Source organism: Cervus canadensis, chromosome 2 (assembly GCF_019320065.1).
Source record: "Cervus canadensis isolate Bull #8, Minnesota chromosome 2, ASM1932006v1, whole genome shotgun sequence".
NCBI lineage: Eukaryota > Metazoa > Chordata > Mammalia > Artiodactyla > Cervidae > Cervus > Cervus canadensis.
Window position 1 is genome coordinate 6187390 of NC_057387.1, and position 20532 is coordinate 6207921.

A 20532-nucleotide genomic window follows, 5' to 3' on the forward strand; every position below is an offset into this window, starting at 1 on the left:
TGCTCGGGCCTGGTGCACTGGGAAGACCCAGAGGAATCGGGTGGAGAGGGAGGTGGGAGGGGGGATCGGGATGGGGAATACGTGTAACTCTATGGCTGATTCATATCAATGTATGACAAAACCCACTGAAATGTTGTGAAGTAATTAGCCTCCAACTAATAAAAAAAAAAAAGAAAATATAGGACAAACAGAAAGGTACACAAATCATACATGTATCACTCAATGGATTATAACAGAATGTTACTAGCACACAGCACAAGACATAAAACATCATCAGAGCCCCCAGCATGGCCCTCCCAATCACTAACACTCCTGCTCCTCCCCAAAGGTAACCAGGAAACTGACTTCTAACCCCATCAATATTTTTACCTATTCTTGAACTACTAATAAATATAAATGGAATAATGTCATTTGTATTCTTTGTGTCTTGCCCCTTTCACTTAATATTAGATTTGTGAGATTCATCCACATTGTTATATGAAACAACACTTTCTTCTTTTTTTGTGGCTGAATGGGATTCCAGCTTGTGAATGGTCACAACTTATTTTCTGTCAACAAACATCTGGGTGTTTTGAGTTTGGAGCCATCACTACATGCTGTGAACATTCCAGTATATACCTTTAGGTGAACATAGGTATTTGAGGGAGTGGGAAGGGTGGGCTCCATGTCTAGGAAAATAAGTACTGCGTCATAGAGTATGTATGGGCTTCCCTGGTAGCTCAGCTAATAAAGAATCCACCTGTAATGCAGGAGACCCTGGTTCGATTCCTGTGTGGGGAAGACCCCCTTGAGAAATGATAGGCTCCCCACTGCAGTGTTCTTGGGCTTCGCTGGTGGCTCAGACAGTAAAGAATCTGCCTGCATGGTGGGAGACCTAGGTTCGATCCCTGGATTGGGAAGATCCCCTGGAGGAAGGCATGGCAACCCACTCCAGGATTCTTGCCTAGAGAACCCCATGCACAGAGGAGCCTAGCAGGCTGCAGCCCACGTGTTGCACAGAGTTGGACACGATGGAAGCAACTAAGCCGCAGCAGCACAGAGCTAGGTACATGTTCAGTTTTAGTAAGTCCTACCAAAAAGTGATCAAAATAACTGGGTCAGTTCCAAACCTCACCTGCAATGTACTCCATATGTTATTTTCCACTGCTCTAAATCCTCAACAATACTTATCGTGTAAGTCTATTTAATTTTCTTGGTGGGTGTTTGTGGGTATTTCACCTTCCCAATGACTAGTGAAGGTAAGCATATATTCATATTTGCTATTTGGAGATCCAGGCTTATGAAGTTCCTGTTCAACTCTCTTCCCCTTTTGCTGTCTTTGTTTTATTGACTTGGGAGGATTACTAATACATTCTGAATATAAGCTCTTCGTTGTTTTTAAGTGCTGCAAATAGTTTTCCTTATTCTATTATTCATCTCTCACTTTCTTAACACTGCCTCTTGATAAACCTAAATTCTTAACTTTGATGTAATTCTCTTTATCAATCTTTTCCTTTACGATTCATGCTTTCTGTGACTTGGAAGAATTCATAAAGGTGGATATGGGGAAAGCAGAAAAACAGAGACAAAGGGAAAATGTTTGGAAAAGAAGGGATAGTGTCAGCCAATGCAGAGATGTGTTCCTAAGACCGGAAGAAAAGGTGAGCCAGGGAAGATAACAATAGACTGAGAGGGACCTTAAAATTGGCCAAGCTGTCTCCTTTTGACCTGAAGACAATGGGGATGCTTTAAGGTCCTATCTCTGCCTGACTGTTTGCCTTCCTTACACATCTTTTCTGCCCCTGCAGCTCAGGGGGTGTGCCCATCACAGAAAGTAACCGCTCTCTCCCATGATACTTTTCTACCTTCTACATGCTTCTATCTCAACTTTGTCATACTGCATTGCAATTTGTCTGTGTTCCCATCTAAGCTGACAGCTCCTGGAAAGCAGGCACCAGCAACAGAGAAGAGGACCAGCTTGTATGGGCTCCTGAGAGCTGACTCAAATGTTTAAGAATTCTGCAAGCCGGGTGACATTATGTCGGTAGCTTGAAATCAACCATGGAATTTTATATTATTTTTTAACCAGTGGTTTTTAAATCAACTGGAGTATTTTTACACTGTGGAAATCAGCAAATGCTACAAATCAGGGCTCCTCCCTCCCCACAGAACCTGCTGTTAATCATTAGCCAGCACACCACTAGACACAGGTCTTATTCGCCTCCATACGTTTGTCACTGAATACAGTGCTTGCTCCAACATTTATTGAATTAAATTGCATTTTTTCACAATACCTATCCCTCCCTTTAGAATCACAAGTAAATAAATTCTCTTTATAATTGGACATCATGCTAAGTGAAATGTCAAACAGAAAGACAAGCACTACGTGACTCCCTTTATACAAAGTATATACAATAGTCATAATCGTTAAATCAAAATGTGGAATGGTGTTTACCAGAGGCTGGAGGAGGTAGGGAAGGGAAATAGAGAATTATTAATCAACGGGCATAAAGTTTCAGTTCAGAAATAGGATTACACTCCAGAGATCTGCTGTCCAACATGGTACCTACAGTCACCAACAATGTAGTGTATACTTAAAATTTTATCAGAGGGTAGATTTCATGGTCTTGTCAAATTTTTTTTTTTTAATTCAGAGAGTTCTGCTCTCTGCTCCTTCCGTGGATAAATTATGCTTGTTCACTACGCATGGTTGGCACCATCTCTGAGAGTTTATATACGAGTCCCCAAAGTAATTAAGGACAGCATGGGCAATGCATAAGAAAGTGCCAGCTAAAGTGAGCTTGAGAAGCCCATCTTTCTGAAGCCCAGTTCTCAGGAGGCACTTGTAAGCCAGTTGGTGTTCCTAATGGGTCTGTAAAGCACAATTTCCCATACAGATCTCAAAGTACAAACAGCCCAGACATTTCTCAGAGACAGAAGCTTCATCTAACTCACAAGGCCACTGAATGAGGAGGAGCCTGTGGACCTGTCTTTCCTATACTCAGGCCATTCTTTGATGATCCCTCCATTAACAGGATGGGAAAATGTCAGATGGCAAGAGAACTCATGACTCATGACCATGTCCTGGTGGGGGAAAAGGGTTTTCAGTAAAAGGCATGAGTAAAGTTTTACGTGCCACAAAAACCCAAGGGCCAAAACTTGGTGAAAGAATGAATACAAATGAGACACAATGCCAGCATTTCAAAGCAACTGAAAATTTAACTGTCGATCCCTTTGTTGTTAGAGCGAGACACCGTTCTGATGATTCTTCAAGGAAAGAATGCCGAGGATTGGGGGCTCGGCATGTAAGAATCTCCCTAGGGGTAGGGGTGAGGGCCTGTGTGATTCAAAACAAAAATTACTCAACATTATAATTGCTTTATTTTTAGTCATGGCAATTAAATTACTTGGAAACTTCAGAAACCATTAGGAAAGGCGTAATGTTTATGTTTATAAAAAGAGGCATGGGTTTTCAAAAGGACGAGGGATGTTTTTTAATATATTTTAATTCTTGACTTTTAAAGATGAGGAAACAGAACTCAACTGTAAACTGTAGAAGAGCATGGACCAAGTCTGTCTCCTTCACCAGGATCTGCCCAGCACTAACCACGCCTGGCACACAGTAGGTGTGCTGTAAACAGTGGCTGAATGAATGAATGAAGACTGGAGGAAAGGCGAGGCTTGGCCAGCGTCACACATGTTGACATTTTGTCAGAGCTGGCAAGACTGTCCTAACCCCAGTGATCTTTCCACCCTAAAGTGGTGGTTAATTAAAAACATGGACTGTGGAGTCAGACTGCCTGGGTTCCTAGACCAGCCCCATTACCAGCTGGATGACTGTGAGCCGTTTATGTAACATCCCTGAATCTCAATTTCCTCTTCCATGAAATGGGAACAATCCTAATCCACTCCCAGAGACCAGTTGTGAACATAAGGTGAGAAAACACAGGTAAAGGGTTTAGAAAGTGCCCAGCTCACAGGATGTGCTCAATATGCAATGGCCATTATTACTAGCTACAAATAATAAAGTGGGACTAAATGATCTGAATCCCTAATGGTTCAGCATTGTCTGTGGGAAGACAGAAAGCCTTTGGAAAATTTACCTGAGACAAAACCTTGAAGCATTACTTATAAATGACACTTTATATTTCTCCCAGAAGTCCATCAAGTTCAAATAAGCACAAAGACTACCGAAAGCCAAATAAATGCGGCCAATGAGACAGCCTTTGAGGGAAGGTCCTGTGATATCTGTCCCTTTAGCCCTATGAAGCATAGCAGAGGGGAGGAGGGATGGGCTGGTGGTCAAGAGCACAGAGGCCGGGCCTCAACTGCCTAGGTTTAAATCCTAATTCCTTTATTTGTTTACTGTGTGAGCCAGGCCAAGTTATGTCTCCTCTGTGCCTTTGTTTCTTAATTGTAAAATGAGTTTAATAACTGCATCTACCATATGGGACTGTGGTCAGGACAAAGAAGTGGCTGATTCTTGGATGGCACTAACAGCCATCACCACACACGACAGACATTTGCATGAAATCATATGCATTGCCACGACTTCAGCTACATGATGGACAGGGTCACTGTCTTGCCATTGGCTCTCTTTGCAATGGTTGATCATGTTACAACCAGCACCATAGTCATGGTCCCACTCCATTCATGTAGCCCTGACACCACGCCAAAGAGACGCACTGCTGCTGCTGCTAAGTCGCTTCAGTCGTGTCCGACTCTGTGCGACCCCATAGACAGCAGCCCACCGGGCTCCTCTCTGTCCCTGGGATTCTCCAGGCAAGAATACTGGAGTGGGTTGCCATTTCCTTCTCCAAAAGAGATGCACAGAATAATGCAAACACCAATACCGATTACTGGAACAAAGTCCAGTCAAACAAACTGAATTAAGGAACCGGGATTCCCTGGCAGAACACTGCAACGATGTTTTCCAAGGGAAACAAGCCCATCAAGGTGCCAAAGCATTGACAAGAGCCTAAGGACAGCCGTCACCACAGTCAGAACCAGCCGAGACACGATTGGCAGTGCCCAGGGCCCCTGGGAGCTGGGCATTCATTTCCACCATTTGTACTTTCCTGAACCATCTCCAGCCAGTGTTGCGGCAGCCATAACAAATAATTTTGACCCAGGACAGCTTTTGGATTATCTTGCCCTCTACCTATCCTCTTCAGGATATCACTGCTTTGTGAATCACAGTAGAGTCTGCCTTTCAGACATCCATAACTCACACACAGTTCAGATGTTTAATAGAAACAGTCTATAAATGCTTTGCAACTAACAGAGTTTGAACTCGATAACCTTGAAGATGTTATAGAGACAGTACAGCATTGTGGTTAAAAGCCTAGACTCTAGTGCCAAGTGCTATCTGAGTTCAAACGTTGGCTGAATCATTTCCTTACTGTAGATGAGACACTTAACCTCTCTGGGCCTCAGTTGCTGTATCAGTAAATTATAACAATTACATCTACAGCATATAACTTCTGTGAGACTAAAGGAGGTAAATGTAAAACACTTAGGAAGTATCAGACAGCTGGTAATCACTATAGACAGGCTAGCTTTGACAAGCCACAGCTGACACTGGCTGGTGAAGGCATCTGTGCAAACGAAGAGGACGGAGACAGACGATGGCTCCCAATGTACAGAACCGGAGACGGTGTTCATTTGTGTGTGCTGGCACTTGATGGGAGAAATGTTAGTCTCACTTTCTTCAGCCTTAACCCATGCTCAAGTGTTCCCGTGGGTTAAGTCACTTAGAACATATCAGAGCAAAAGTTCTTTCAGTTGCCTCCATCCTTCTGCTTGCATAATACTGGAGTCACAGAACCAGTCTCATTCAAATTTTCCAAAATTTCCACCTTTGCACTGAGTCAGCCTGGAAACTTTTAGTAGACGGGGTTGCAGTTTCTAAATGCTTAGAGTGCAAATACCAGATGCTCACCTACATCATATCTTGCTTGTTTCTCTGGTTGTACCAATATATAAATGGGGAGCCTCGGAAATGATCCACTCAATTGCCCCATTAATGCTTGGTATGTGTACTCTGTGCTCAGTGGCTCAGTCATGTCTGACCCTTTTGTGACCCCACGGACTATAGCCCTCCAGGCTCCTCTGTCCATGGAATTTTCCAGGCAAGAATACTGGAGTGGGTTTCCATTTCCTTCTCCAGGAGATCTTCCTGACCCAGGGATTGAACTCACATCTCTTGTGTCTCCTGCATTGGCAGCCAGATTCTTTACTACTGCACCACCTGGGAAAAATACTCATTACTCATTATGGGATCAGGTTAGCAACTATATTGGGGTCAGAATTTGTGAGTTCAAGTTCTTAGAATTCACAACTTATCTATGTCCAAACTGACTCAGGAAATAGCATCTCTGGTTCAGATCCTCAAGCATTCCCTACATCCCCACTAGATTTATATCACCATAGTCAACAAGATTGATATACATGTTTACTACGGGTCTATATGAAGCTCCGGGTAATCTTACAGGTCTGTAATGAATAGGACACACTCCCTTTTCTCTTTTAATCTTATTTTTTAAAAATGTTATCAGAGTATAGTTTCTTTACAATGTTGTATTCGTTTTTGCTGCATAGCAAAGTGAATCAGTTATCCATATACACATATCCTCTCTTTTTCACATTTCCTTCCCATTTAGTCCACCACAGAGCACTGAGTAGTTCCCATAATAGTATATATATATACACACACACACATACACACGGCAATCTCAATCTACCAATTCATTCCACCCCTCCTTCTTGCCTTGGTATCCATATGTTTGTTCTCTACATTTATGTCTCTATTTCTGCTTTGCAAATAAGTTCATCTTTACTATTTTTCTAGATTACACATTTAAGTGATATACAATATTTGTTTTTCTCTTTCTGACTTCCTTCACTCTATACAACAGTCTCTAGATCTATCCATGCCTCTACAAGTGGTACTAACTGGTTCCTTTTTATGACTGGGTCTATTTTATATATGTACCACATCTTCTTTATCCAATCCTCTGTCAATAGGCACTTTGGTTACTTCCATGTCCTGGCTATTGAAAGAGTACTTCAGTGAACTTTGGGGTGCATGATTTTTTAAAATTATGGTCACAGTCCATCTTCTTTCATTATTATTTGCCTGGCACTGCCTGGTGCTGAATAAAAACCCCAGCATGTGTACTCTCCATCGTTGTTGCTGTTGTTCAGTTGCCGAGTCGTCTGACTCTTTGCAACCCCATGGACTGCAGCAGACCAGGCTTCCGTGTCCATCACCAACTCCCACAGCTTGCTCAAACTCACGTCCTTCGAGTCAGTGATTCCATTCAACCATCTCATCCTCTGTTGTCCCCTTCTCCTGCCTTCAATCTTTCCCAGCATCTAGGTCTTTTCCAATGAGTCAATTCTTCACATCAGGTGGCCAAATATTGGCGTTTCAACTTCAGCATCAGTCCTTCCAATGAATATTCACAACTGATTTCCTTTAGGATTGACTGGTTTGGTCTCCTTGCAATCCAAGGGACTCTCAAGAGTCTTCTTCAATGCCATAGTTCAAAAGCAATCAATGCTTTCTTTATAGTCCAACTCTCACATCCATACATGACTATTATCAAAAACCATGGCTTTGACTAGACAGACCTTTGTCAGCAAAGTAACGTCTCTGTTTTTAATATACTGTCTAGGTTGGTCATTGAGTCAGTGAAGCTATCTAACTATCTCACCTTCTGCTGCCCCCTTCTCCTTTTGCCTTCAATTTTTCCAAACATTAGGATCTTTTCCAATGAGTCAGCTCATCGCATCAGGTAGCCAAAGTATTGGAGTTTAGCTTCAGCATCAGTCCTTCCAATGAATATTCAGGGTTGATTTTCTTTAGGAGTTTGATCTCCTTTCCGTTCAGAGGACTCTCAAGACTCTTCTCCAGCATCACAATTTGAAAGCATCAATTCTTCAGCGCTCAGTCTTCTTTATGGTCCAACTCTCACATCTGTAAAGGACTACTGGAAAAACCATAGCTTTGACTATACAGACCTTTGTCCATAAAGTGACTCTCTGCTTTTTAATACCCTGTCTAGGTTTGTCATAGCTTTCCTTCCAAGAAGCAAGCATCTTTTAATTTCATGGCTATAGTCACTGTCAGCAGTGATTTTGGAGCCCAAGAAAATAAAATCTGTCACGACATCCACTTTTTCCCCATCTATTTACCATGAAATGAAGGACTGGATGCCATGATTATATTAATTTATTTTTTTAAATGTTAAGCTTTAAGCCAGCTTTTTCACTCTCCTCTTTCACCTTCATCAAGAGGCTCTTTAGTTCCTCTCTGCTTTCTATCATTATGGTGGTATCATCTACATCTGAGGTTGTTATTTCTCTACGTAATCTTGATTCCAGCTCGTGATTCATCCAGCCCAGCATTTTGCATGGTGTACACTGCATAGAAGTTAAATAAGCAGGGTCACAATATACAGCCTTGATCTACTCCTTTCCAAATTTTGAACCAGTCAATTGTTTCATGTAAGGTTCTAACTTTTGCTTCTTGACTTTCATACAGGTTTCTCAGTAGACAGGTAAGGTGGTCTGGTATTCCCATCCATTTAAGAATTTTCCATAGTTTATTGTGATCTATGCAGTCAAAGGCTTTAGTATAGTCAATGAAGCAGAAGTAGATGTTTTTCTGGAATTCCCTTGCTTTTTCTATGATCCAGCAAATGTTGGCAATTTGATCTCTGGTTCTTCTGCCTTTTCTATACCCAGCTTGTACATCTTGAAGTTCTTGGTTCAAGTACTGCTGAAGCCTAGCTTGAAGGATTTTCAGCATAACCTAACTAGCATGAAATGAGCATAACTGTATGGTAGTCTGAACATTCTTTGGCATTGCCATTCTTTGGTACTGGAATGAAAACTGACCTTTTCCAGTCCTGTGGCCACTGCTGAGTTTTCCATATTTGCTCACTTATTGAGTGAAGCAATTTAACAACATCATCTTTTAGGATTTTAGAAATTCAGGTGGAATTCTGTCACCTCCACTAGCTTTGTTTGTAGTAATTCTTCCTGAGGGCCACTTGACTTCACCTTGAGCCAGTCTCCAGGATATCTGGCTCAAGATGAGTGACCACACCATAGTGGTTATCTGCATCTTAAGACCTTTTTCGTATAGTTCTTCTGTGTATTCTTGCCACCTCTTCTTAATCTCTTCTGCTTCTCTTAGAGCCTTACCATTTCTGTCCTTTATCATGTCTATCTTTGCATGAAATGTTTCCTTGATATCTCCAATTTTCTTGAAGAGATCTCTAGTCTTTCCTATTCTACAGTTTTCCTCTACTTATTTGCACTGTTTATTTAAGAAGGCCTTCTTATCTCTCCTTGCTATTCTCTGAAACTCTGAATTCAGTTGAGTATATCTTTCCCATTCCTGCTTGCTTTTTACTTCTCTTCTTTTCTCAGATATTTGTAAAGCCTCCTTGGACAACCATTTTTCTTCTTGCATTTCTTCTTCTTTGGGATAGTTTGATCACTGACTCCTGTACAGTGTTATGAACCTGTGTCCATAGTTCTTCAGGTACTCTGTCTGTTAGATCTAATCCATTGAATTCACCACCTCCACTGTATAATCAGAAGGGATTTGATTTAGGTCATACTTGAATGGTGGGAAGATCCCCTGGAGAAGGAAATGGCAACCAACTCCAGTATTATTGCCTGAAAAATCCTATGGACAGAGGAGCCTGGTGGGCTACAGTCCATGGGTCATAAAGAGTTGGACACAACTGAGCAACTAACACACATTGAATGGTCTAGTGGTTGTCCCTACTTTATTCAATTTAAGCCTGAATTTTGCAATAAGGAGTTCATGATCTGAGCCACAGTCAGCTTCAGGTCTTGCTTTTGCTGACTGTATACAGCTTCTCCATCCTTGGCTGCAAAGAATATAATCAATCTGATTTCAGTATGGACCATTTGGTGATGTCCATGTGTAGAACACATCTTTTGTGTTGTTGGAAAGAGTGTTTGCTATGACAAGTGTGTTCTCTTGACAAAACTCTGTTCACCTTTGCCCTGCTTTATTTTGTACTCTGAAGTCAAAGTTGTCTGTTACTCCAAGTATTGCTTGACTTCCTACTTTGCATTCCAATCTTCTCTGATGAAAAGGATATCTTTTTTTTTTTTTTTTTGGTGTTAGTGCTAGAAGGTCTTTTGTAAATCTTCACAGAACCAGTCATCTTCAGAGAACCAGTCAACTTCAGCTTCTTAAGCCTTGGTGGTTAGGGCATAGACTCGGATTACTGTGATGTTTAGTGGCTTGCCTTGGAAACAAGCTGAAATCATTCTGTCATTTTTTAGATTGCACCTAAATACCATATTTCAGACTCTTCTGTTGACTATACGGGATATTCCATTTCTTCTAAGGGATTCTTGCCCACGGTAGTACTTATAATGGTCATCTGAATTAAATTTACCCATTCCTGTCCGTTTCAGTTCACTGATTCCTAAAATGTCAATGTTCACTCTCATCATCCCATTTGACCATGTCCAATTTACCTTGATTCATGAAGCTAACATTCCAGGTTCCTATGCAATATTGTTCTTTACAGCATCAGACTTCACTGTCACCACCAGACACTTCCACAACTGAGCACTGTTTCCACTTTGGCCCCGCCACCTCATTCTTTCTGGAACTATTAGTCACTGCCCTCCATTCTTCCCCAGTAGCACACTGGACACATTTCAACCTGGGAGCTCATCTCACAGTGTTGTATCTTTTTACTTTTTCATACTGTTCATGGGGTTCTCGTGACAAGAATACTGGAGGACTTTGGCATCCCTCCTCCAGTGGACCACTTTTTGTCAGAACTCTTCACTATGACACATCTGAGCGGCCAGGCACAGCATCATGGCTCCTAGCTTCACTGAGTTATGTAAGCCCCTTGGCCACAACAAGGCTGTAATCCATGAAGAGGGTACTCTCCATTACCTGGATATAAATCCTAGTTCTGTCACTTATTAGCCATATGACCTCAGGCAAATTGTTTAGCCTCTCTCCGCCTCAGTTTCCATATCTATAAAGCGGGGATAATGAAAAAGCCTTCTTCATAGGATTGCTGCAAGTGTTAAACAGGTCAAAGGACTCTGAAAAGTGGTAGCTACAGAAATAGTGCTCGGTGAATAGCTACCTATTATTAAGCTTCCATAGGAAAATGATCTCTTCATCTATGGAACATCCTGTCTCTTTAAATATTAGAGCTGGGAAGGACCTCAGTGGTCACACATTTCAGCTTCTTCAGGGTACAGATTAGAATGAGGTCCAGGGACTCCAAAAGACTTCATAATTATAAACCCTCTCGACAGGAGCCCTGAGATTAGATCCAGGCCCCTAAAACAAGTCTTCAAGCTGCCTCCCAGTCTAATGTTGTTTAGTTGCTAACTCACGTCTGACTCTTTTGTGACCCCATGGTCTGTCGCCCATCAGACCCCTCTGTCCATGGAATTGTCCAGGCAAAAATCCTGGAGTGCGTTGCCAATTTCTTCTCCAGGGGATCTTCCTGACTCAGGGATTGCACCCTTGTCTTCTGCATTTGCAGGCAGATTCTTTACCACTGAACCACTAAGGAAGCCCCCAGTCTAATAAACTGGTTTATAAATCACTCTGTTGATCATCCTCAAAAAAAAAAATTTGTATTTAGTGACTTAAATAAAGAAATGAATAATGTTGTAGGAGTATTGTGGCAACAATACCATGACAAGATACATGGAGAAATTATCTTAAGGCAGCTGCCCCACTCCATTCATACATTACATGAAAGCACGCAATTATTTCTGCTTTAATATGTTCTAGATGTGTTTCATGCCTAAAAGCTCAGCATAAATTTTCCCTTCAAACCCTCATGGCAATCTTATGAGATAGGTATTATTCCAATTATAGTGAAGAGCAAACTAGGCACCAAGTAGTTAAGCAATGTGCCTAAAAATCATAGCTACTAAATGGTGAGATTGTGATCTCAACCCAGAAGTCTGCCTCCAGAATTCATACTTCTAACCACTATACTGTACTGCTTCAGTAGCATAAGAGGGTAAAGTTCTCATGGCTCAGCTAAAGTTTGGGTGTTAACAACTATATATTGTTAAGTTTTATCTTCGTCTTAACCAGGAGTATTTATGGTAATAAACACAGAGGTGGCATAGGTGCTAAGGGCACTATTGCTGTGTGTATGTCTATCTGTATATCTGCATTTCACGTATGTGGCTTTCAAAGCTCCCAGTACCCATGCAGTATGAATTTACATATAATCCTCTTTGGGTGGTTGGCTGTTGGTTAAATTATTTCAAGATCTTCTTGCCCACACAAGTAGAAATATTCTACTGGGAAACAGAGCATCTTTGAACCTCTCTTTAATTGCTATAAATCTCTTCTTCACAGACATTCTCAGAAGCTTACATAGCCAAACCCAGAACTTTGAGCCTTGGAGGACTCCAAAAACAGCTCCACAAAAATCAGACACCGTTCCTCATGCTCCTGAAGAAGTCCAAATGAGGAACTGATGGTGTTAGAAAGAAAGAAAGAAACCAAATTGACAAATTACACTAAAGTTCTTGGCACTTGACCTTGGGGGCACAGAGTCAAGTTTTGACAGTACTGAGGTTTATTATGAACTCAATTAATGTAGTCATTCTTTTGGCCTGTAGAATCCTTAACACATAAAAGAGAAAGGGGTTTTGCATCTCCTTGTAAACAGAGGGTTGGAAGAGAGAGGACAAAATATCTCCTTTAAATAGAAAAGGAAAAAGACTGAAAAAGTTAAGTGATTTACATCCAAAGAATCAGACTTTTAGAACTGGAAAAACTTGTCCAGGCCACACAGCAAGTAGATAGTCCTGGGACCTAAACTTGGGGCTCCTGACTCCAAGTCTAGAGACTTCTCTTTTTTTTTTAATAACCATAAGATTTTATGATGTGGATGTACATGATTTGACTAGTTTCATAGAAGACAGAATTTCTAAGGCCACATGGGAGAAAGAATGAAGCCTTGGTGGAAAAAGTGACATTTGAGAGACTATAGAATGAGTGGGGAAGGAGATTAACAAGGAAGACAGATATGGAAAGATCCAGAAGATGGATGGTCCTTGTGAGGCTCAGTGGTCAAGAATACTGGGAGTCTAGAGACTTCTCTGCAAAATGAAGCCACGGAGAAGCATGTTTGTGTGGGTCTATTTTTGGACTTTCTATAGTGTTCTTTTGATCTGTGTGTCTATTCTTTCTGCCCGTACCACACAGCCTAGACTCCAATAGTTTCTTAAGTCTTCAAGAAGGGTAGCCTGATCCCTCCCACTTTATTATTCTTTTTCAAAATTGTTCTAGTTCCTTACCCTCTCCATGTAAATTTTAGAGAAATCTGGTCTGTATTCATTATTAAAAAAATTATTAATATTTTGATAACAGTTGTGCTAAACCTATATATCAATTTGGGGGAGACTGGCATCTTTACTATATTGACTCTTTCAATACAATAGTATGTTTCTCCATTTATATAGTCCTATTAATTTCTTTCTCAGGTTTTATAATTTTGAGCGAACAAGTTCTTTGCATGTTTTATTAAATGTATATGTAAATATTTTTAGTGATTATAAATGTCATTGTATTTTTAATTGTGGTATTCACATGTTCATTGCTAGTATAATGGCAATACAACTGATTCTTGCATCCAATTTTTGAGCTTGTAGTGTTTGTATCCTGTGACTTTGCTGAACCCCTTTTTTGGTTCCAGGAGGGGGAATTTTTTGGTTGATTTCTTGGGATTTTATAAATAAGCAATAATGTCATCTTCATAGTTTTATTTCTTCCTTTCTAATCTGCATACCTTTATTTCTTTTTTTTGCAATGGCTAGAACTTCCAGGACTATATTGAACAAGAATGTCAAGAGAAGACATACTTGCTGTGATTCTAGTCTTAGGAAGAAAAGCATCCAGTCTTTCATTATTAAGTATACCATTTGTTATAGACTTTTTACAGACATCCTTTATCAAGTGAGGCAAGTCCCTTCTATTCCTGTCTTGCTGAGAGTGTTTGTCATGAGTGGGTGCTGGATCCTGTGATCTTATTTTTCTATATCAATTACTGTAATCATGTGAGTTTTCATCTGAACTATCCTTCCTTGTACAGCTGGAATAAATTCCACTTGGTTGTAGTGTTTTTGTTTAGTCACTCAGTCATGTTCAGCTGTTTTGTGACCCCACGGACTGTAGCCCTCCAGGCTGCTCCGTCCATGGGATCTCCCAGGTAAGAATACTGGAGAGGGGTGCCATTTCCTTCTCCAGGGGATCACCTTGAATCAGGGGTCACACCTGCGTCTCTTGCATTGGCAGGCTGATTCTTTACCACTGAGCCATCTGTGAAGCCCTGGTTGTAGGTATAATTCTTCTAAAAGACTGTACAAACACATTGTTGAATTTTATTTGCTAATATTTTGTTGAGGACTTTCACATACATTAATATAGTTTGTTCCTGCTTTCTTTTGGTTAGTATTTTCATAATATAGCTTTTTTTCATCCTTTTTTCTCTCAACTTGTCTATATCATTATATTTGAAGTGAGTATCCTAGACAGCATATAGAAGTTATATTTTGACAGCATTCTGCTAATCCTTGTTATGTTTATAGGTTTTCAATGATGAAAATATCAGCAATCACATATGCTTCAATCTAAAGTGTTAGTTCATTTAATTCTCAAAACAATATTCTCAAAGTCCTTAAAATACACACATTTTACAAAGTAGGAAACTGAGGCGTATTGCCTAAGTTAACACATCCAGGTAGCAGTGGAGTTGGCATTTGAGCCCAGCCCAGCTCCAGCTTGATTGTACCCACTACGCTTCACAACCTGAACTAGGAAGCAAGCAGGCTGCCCCGTTCTTGCTCCAGGAGGCGTTCGGCACAAGCTATAGGGATTCCAACAGGTCCACCTGCCCAGGAGCATCAGCCCCCCTAGGGAGAGAAGTGAAGTTCTGGTTCACTGGCTAGACCTTTGACCTGATAGTACTTGCAGCCATGCATGCTGGTCCTAGTTAACTGCTGTTAGGTTCGGGCTGGCAGGGAGACACAGTGCTCCCCTTGTGATCCTCGAGGACCTGAAGAGCAGGAGTCAAAATCACTGGCAGACCAAGCACCTAGGGAGAGTCCCTGGGCAATTTGAAAAAGAGAGGTATACTTCAACCTGACAAAACAGCAGTGTCCAGCTCAAGTGAGGTCCACCAAGATAAACACTGGCCCCATCCTCCACCGTACTGTGGATAAGACCGGGCAGCACCTTGGGTCTGGCCCAAAGCAGACACACACACACGTCCAGGGGCCTCATGAGGTTACCGCTCAAGGCTACCCTGGATTTGGCAAGAATCCCTTAATGTTCCAGAGGGAACCCAAAATTAACCTTCCTCCCTTGAAATAAAGCAGCTAATAAATGACTCAGGGCAGAGGAGTGGAGTTCTACACACAACTCACAGCTCCCTTTAGCTGTGAACATCTCTGCACTAGAAACATTTCCTCTCCTGCCATCCCATCAATGATGCGCAGTCTCCTGTGGCTTAATAATGAAAACAGAAGGATGAAATGATCTAGCAAATGACCCCTGTCACCAGAGAGAGGAGAAGACCTGGGAAAGTAGTGTAGAAGACAGTAGATAATAAAGGCTCTCCATCAATCCACAAGTATAAATCAATCAAATCGTTGTCAAAGACCATACAGATGAAATCATACCTTGAGTCCCTGGAAACCTTTTGCTTGTGTCAAGACTGAGCAGAGAACATGGTGAAGAAGCCGGTGCTCTCACCATGCAGCAGTAACCTGTGTAATAAGAGCCAGGAAGCAGATCCAGAAAGGTGAAGACGCTCTTTGAAAGTCATCCAGCAAACAGGGAAGCAGGGCTCAGGCTTAGAATCTGATTTCCACCACACCCATCACACAAAAAGACTCCAATGCTCCCATCTGTAAGGATGCAACATTTGCCTCCCCCCAAAAAAGCCAGGTTAACTTTTCTGAGAACAGTCAGCAAGTCCTTGACTAAACCAAGAGCATGAGTTGAATTTTCTTAGAAATGTCTTGCTCTATAATTTCAATTTAAAAAATGCTTTGTTTATAGAAAAATACTGAAATGTATGTGTTCAGCTGATAGGATTATGAGTAAAGTCCTCTTCACCAGAAAAAAAAAAAATCCTGTCTAAGTTTGGGTTGTATTATTTTTATACTTAAAAAAAGAAAAATAGGAGCCCATTTTCCCCAATGTCAAGGCCAGAGAATTGAGGCCTTTTTCAAGAAAGAAACGTGCTAGGGAGCATCATTCTGGGAAGGAACACGCGTCAGCATTGTAGGAACCATCACGACAAAAACATCCAAAGTCCTTGACTTAAAAATAAGATGTTCAACTGTGTCTTTGAGACTTTTCATGTTCTCCATTCCATGTCAGAGACTTCTTTATACACAGGCCTCCAGGACCTATAAACTCCACCAAGTGCCCCTCACCAGGTTCAATGCAGGGACCAGTGACTGGGACAGTTTCTCTACCTCCCTGGTCTTTCAACATAACCTACTGTTACTTGAGAGACTCTCACAGAAACTGCACCACTGTTTGAGGGGAGATGGCTTTATATGGAGATAGGCGGTCACACCTGGAGGGCTGGTCCATCTGCCCTGCAGGCCAACGACGGGCAGCTTTGTGAGAAGAGATGTGTTCTGAGCAACGGACAGGACACTGTTTTCCCATGCCTCTATGACTCAGGCCTCAGAGCCTCTCAGACGCTTCCCAGCCCTAGCTTTTTGCAAGCCTAGGTGTCCAATGCTGAATCCCAGAAGGTTTGAGACAGACTGACATACCAGGTAGGAACGACTTTATTTAGACAGACCAAATATTAATAGCAGCTCATTTAATGAGTGTTTACTGTGTGTCATGTACTAGTCTCAGTTTACTGTATATATTTCTTTATTTAATCCTTACAACACTATGAGGTAAAGAATGATTATTATCACTAACTTACATATGAGTAAATAAGGCTCAGAGAACTTTCCTCACCTGCTCAGGGCCAGACAACTGGTAGGTAATAGAGACAATATTTGAACTCAGCCAGTTTTGTTGCAAGGCCATGTTCTTAACTACATATAACTACTATATGTTGGAAGATCTGTCTGCAGAACTCAGTCTCTCCCAAATGAATGAACTTTACTGACTTCAGGTCTCGCTAAATTCACCCTTTCCCTTCCCTACATGTTGCCCAAAGTCTTCATGGATCCCCTTCTAAAAAAAAAAAAAAAAAAAAAAACTCTTGCCCAAACCCCAGAACATAGGTGTAAATACTATGAAACGGGAGAGGTGGTGAACAGTGTGTCTAATGGTGAGATTTGGCTTCCCTGGTGGCTCAGAGGTTAAAGCGTCTGCCTCCAATGCGGGAGACCCGGGTTCGATCCCTGGCTCGGGAAGATCCCCTGAAGAAGGAAATGGTAACCCACTCCAGTATTCTTGCCTGGAGAATCCCATGGATGGAGGAGCCTGGTGGGCTACAGTCCACGGGGTCGCAAAGAGTCAGACACAACTGAGTGACTTCACTTCACTTCACTTCAAGCCTGAAAAGGGCTTCTCAGATGGTGCTAGTGGTAAAGAATCTGCCTACCAATGCTGGAGATGCAGGAGACGTGGGTTTGATCCCTGGATAGGGAAGATCACCTGGAGGAGAGCATGGCAACCCACTCCAGTATTCATGCTGGGAGAAACCCATGGACAGAGGAGCCTGGCAGGCTACAAAGGGTTGCAAAGAGTCGTATGCAACTGAAGTGACTTAGCACACATGCAAGTCTAAAGAGGAAGGAATGAAGCGAATACCCAGCAGATGAGGGAAGTGGTTTTGGAAGTAGGGTACCTTCCTGCAAGCTTGAAATCACTGACTACCCTGAAATTAATAACATCCCATGTTCATTTCTGCCCAGTTCCTAGGGTGGAGGGCTTACCGGGAGGCGCTATTCAGTCCCAAGATGCTAAATAAAAAGACTGTGTGGATGAGTCATCCAAATTGGAGAGTATAGAAAAGTCAGGCAGAAAGAAAACAAGCTAAAACACCTCCCTTGGATATCCCCACCTGTCCATGTGGGGGAGCCTTCCCTGTGTTTCCTCTTTCTCCCTGGGTTACCCTGACAATGAGAAACCCACTGGGAAAAAAGCTAAGGAGCCTGGAATGACCAGCAGTGATTTATCCACAAATGGAGCCTTGCAAAGACTAACCAGCCAGTTAGGACCCATCAACAAATAAAATACTAATAGAATATCAACAATGTGCAAGGCAATCTGGAGATAGGGAATTGTAGCCTTTTTGTTTGAAATCACTATAGTAACTAGAGTTGGAAATAGCAAACCCTCAATGAAGTCGAAGTTTGCAACCCAGCGGCAGAGCCAATTTGGGAACTGGCTCTCCCTGGAGTAGAAAGCATCCTGCCTGAATCTTAGGAGAAGAGAAAATGGCCAACATTCAAGGGAAGGGAAATCTCAATCCTCAACCCACCATGAGCTTGAATCTCAGTTGAACGATCATCATTCCTCCTGCGCTCCTGGGAACCAGCTCCAACATCCGGAGCTAGAGTTAGCACAAACTGGCCACATCTCTGGGATAATATTGTTCTTGGTTCCCTCTCTGTAACTGGTCAAACCTCCTTGAGAACAGAGGAAACACTGTTTCCTTTTGACCAGATTAAAACCCTTTTACTCTCATAGGAAGGGCAGTGACTTTCACCACCGTGCAGGAACCCAATGCAGGGATGGAGCACCATAGGGAACGGCGGGCTGCAGGGCACAGAAGCTAAGGAGCCAGGCTTTGCTTCCAGATGTAGGTCTGTACTTTCTAGCTGGGTGACTTCATAAGTGACCTGACCTTTGTGAGCTTCCGTCTGTCAACTGTAGAAAGCAGTCAATGATATCCATCTCCTTAGGACTTTTTAAACTCCAAGGACCTCCTGAACGTTGCACATAATGTATCTGGCATTACAGAGTCGGTTCTTTAACATTGGGAACTGTTATTAATGTTATTTCCAAAATACAGGAGGCCATACAAGAGTTTCCACTGGAGACTTTAGGTGTTGGCTAAGTAAACTACAAAATTACCGCTTTTCCTTTATTCAGCAAACATTAGAGAACTTGCTATGTGCTGAGTAAGTTAGGCTCCAGGGATAGAAAGATAAATAGATAGATAGAAAAAAAGATAAGTGATGCACTTTCCCATCTGTAAGGATTTCACAGGTTAGCAGGGAGAATGTGTTATATAAACTCATAAAAATAGTGGTGTGACAAGTGTAATGAAGGAAAATGCTGCATGAACATAAGGGGGGAGCAAGTAATTAAGTCGGCTGGAAACAGCTAGTGTGAGTCAGGATGGAATTACTGGGCTGAGCTGTTCTGCCCATTTCTCTGTGTGACGTGGAGCATGTGATTGGGAGTAAGGCATAAGGAGGGCTTCACGAGCCTTTAGGCCAAACAGATAAGTATTAGTAGAAATCATTTTTAAATGTTCACTTGCACTCCTACATGCATACACACACAAACACACACAGGTTCCAACTTTCTCTCTCTAAAGCACACATTCAACTTAATTGTGCCCACACCTACCAATCAGTCCCCAGAATATGGTGTCCCACCCGCCTGTCTCTACCTCTCCGCGCTGCTAGGGCAGCCGTAGGACTTCTCCTAAATTATACAGCCATCTCTGAAAGCCCTTCTTGTCCATGCTTTCAGCTCCCACCTAATTAGTTATAACCCTTCCTGTCTGTGCTTATAGCTTCAGTCTCATTCTTTCTGATCTATCCTCTGTTCTACAGCCAAAGGGGATTTTTAAAAAATTCAAACCAGTGAGGTCTCTCCCCTGCTTAAAGAAGACTCCACTCCCACCACTAGCCCTAGCATGGCCTTTGAGGCCCTCCCTGGCCTTGCCTCTTCCAGTGTCTTTGGCCTCCCACTGCCACTTTTATCCACTCATTCACTGACTATTAACTAAGTGCCTACTATGTGCAAGCCTTTGGCCCAGGCATATTTTCTTTGAAATGCACGCTTCAGCAGGTCAACAACGTGTGGTTCCTTGCAAGCCCCAGCCTCTCTCCAGCCTGGTCCCTGGATCATGAGAAGCTCTTAAGGAATGCTTCCTGAGTGAAGCAGTGTTTCCTCAGTTTCCAATCGTGAGAACTTGATTTGCAATATTTATCCCTCACTGTTAAAGTAGTTCTAGAAAGGAAACTCCATGTGGGTTTCCAATATTGAGATTATCTTTAGTAGGAATAATTGCAAGGTAATTAGCAAATGGTAAGTTTTGTACAATATTCTCCACCAGAATATGAGTGAGGGGCAGACATAGGATTCAGATTCAGACTTCTGATGGAACGGTGTGTTCAGAAGAACTGGTGAGAACAAAAGTGGGATCATAGAAGCAGAAAGTAGAATGATGGTAGTCAGGGGCTGAGAGGAGGCGAAAATGAGGAATTGTTATTTATGGTTATAGAGTTTCAGTTTTACAAGATGAAAAGAGCTTTGTAGATGGATGGTAATAA

The 20532-nt window shown here is 42.0% G+C and overlaps 1 protein-coding gene and 1 non-coding gene across 4 annotated transcripts in view; one reads left to right on the forward strand and one right to left on the reverse strand.

Moving 5' to 3' along the window:
- The window catches only part of DDR2 (discoidin domain receptor tyrosine kinase 2), a 172604-nt gene that overhangs the window by 104282 nt on the left and 47790 nt on the right, over window positions 1-20532 (reverse strand). The window lies entirely within an intron of this gene.
- Window positions 17359-17430, forward strand: TRNAW-CCA. The gene has a single exon. It is a non-coding gene; the product is annotated as a tRNA-Trp (tRNA).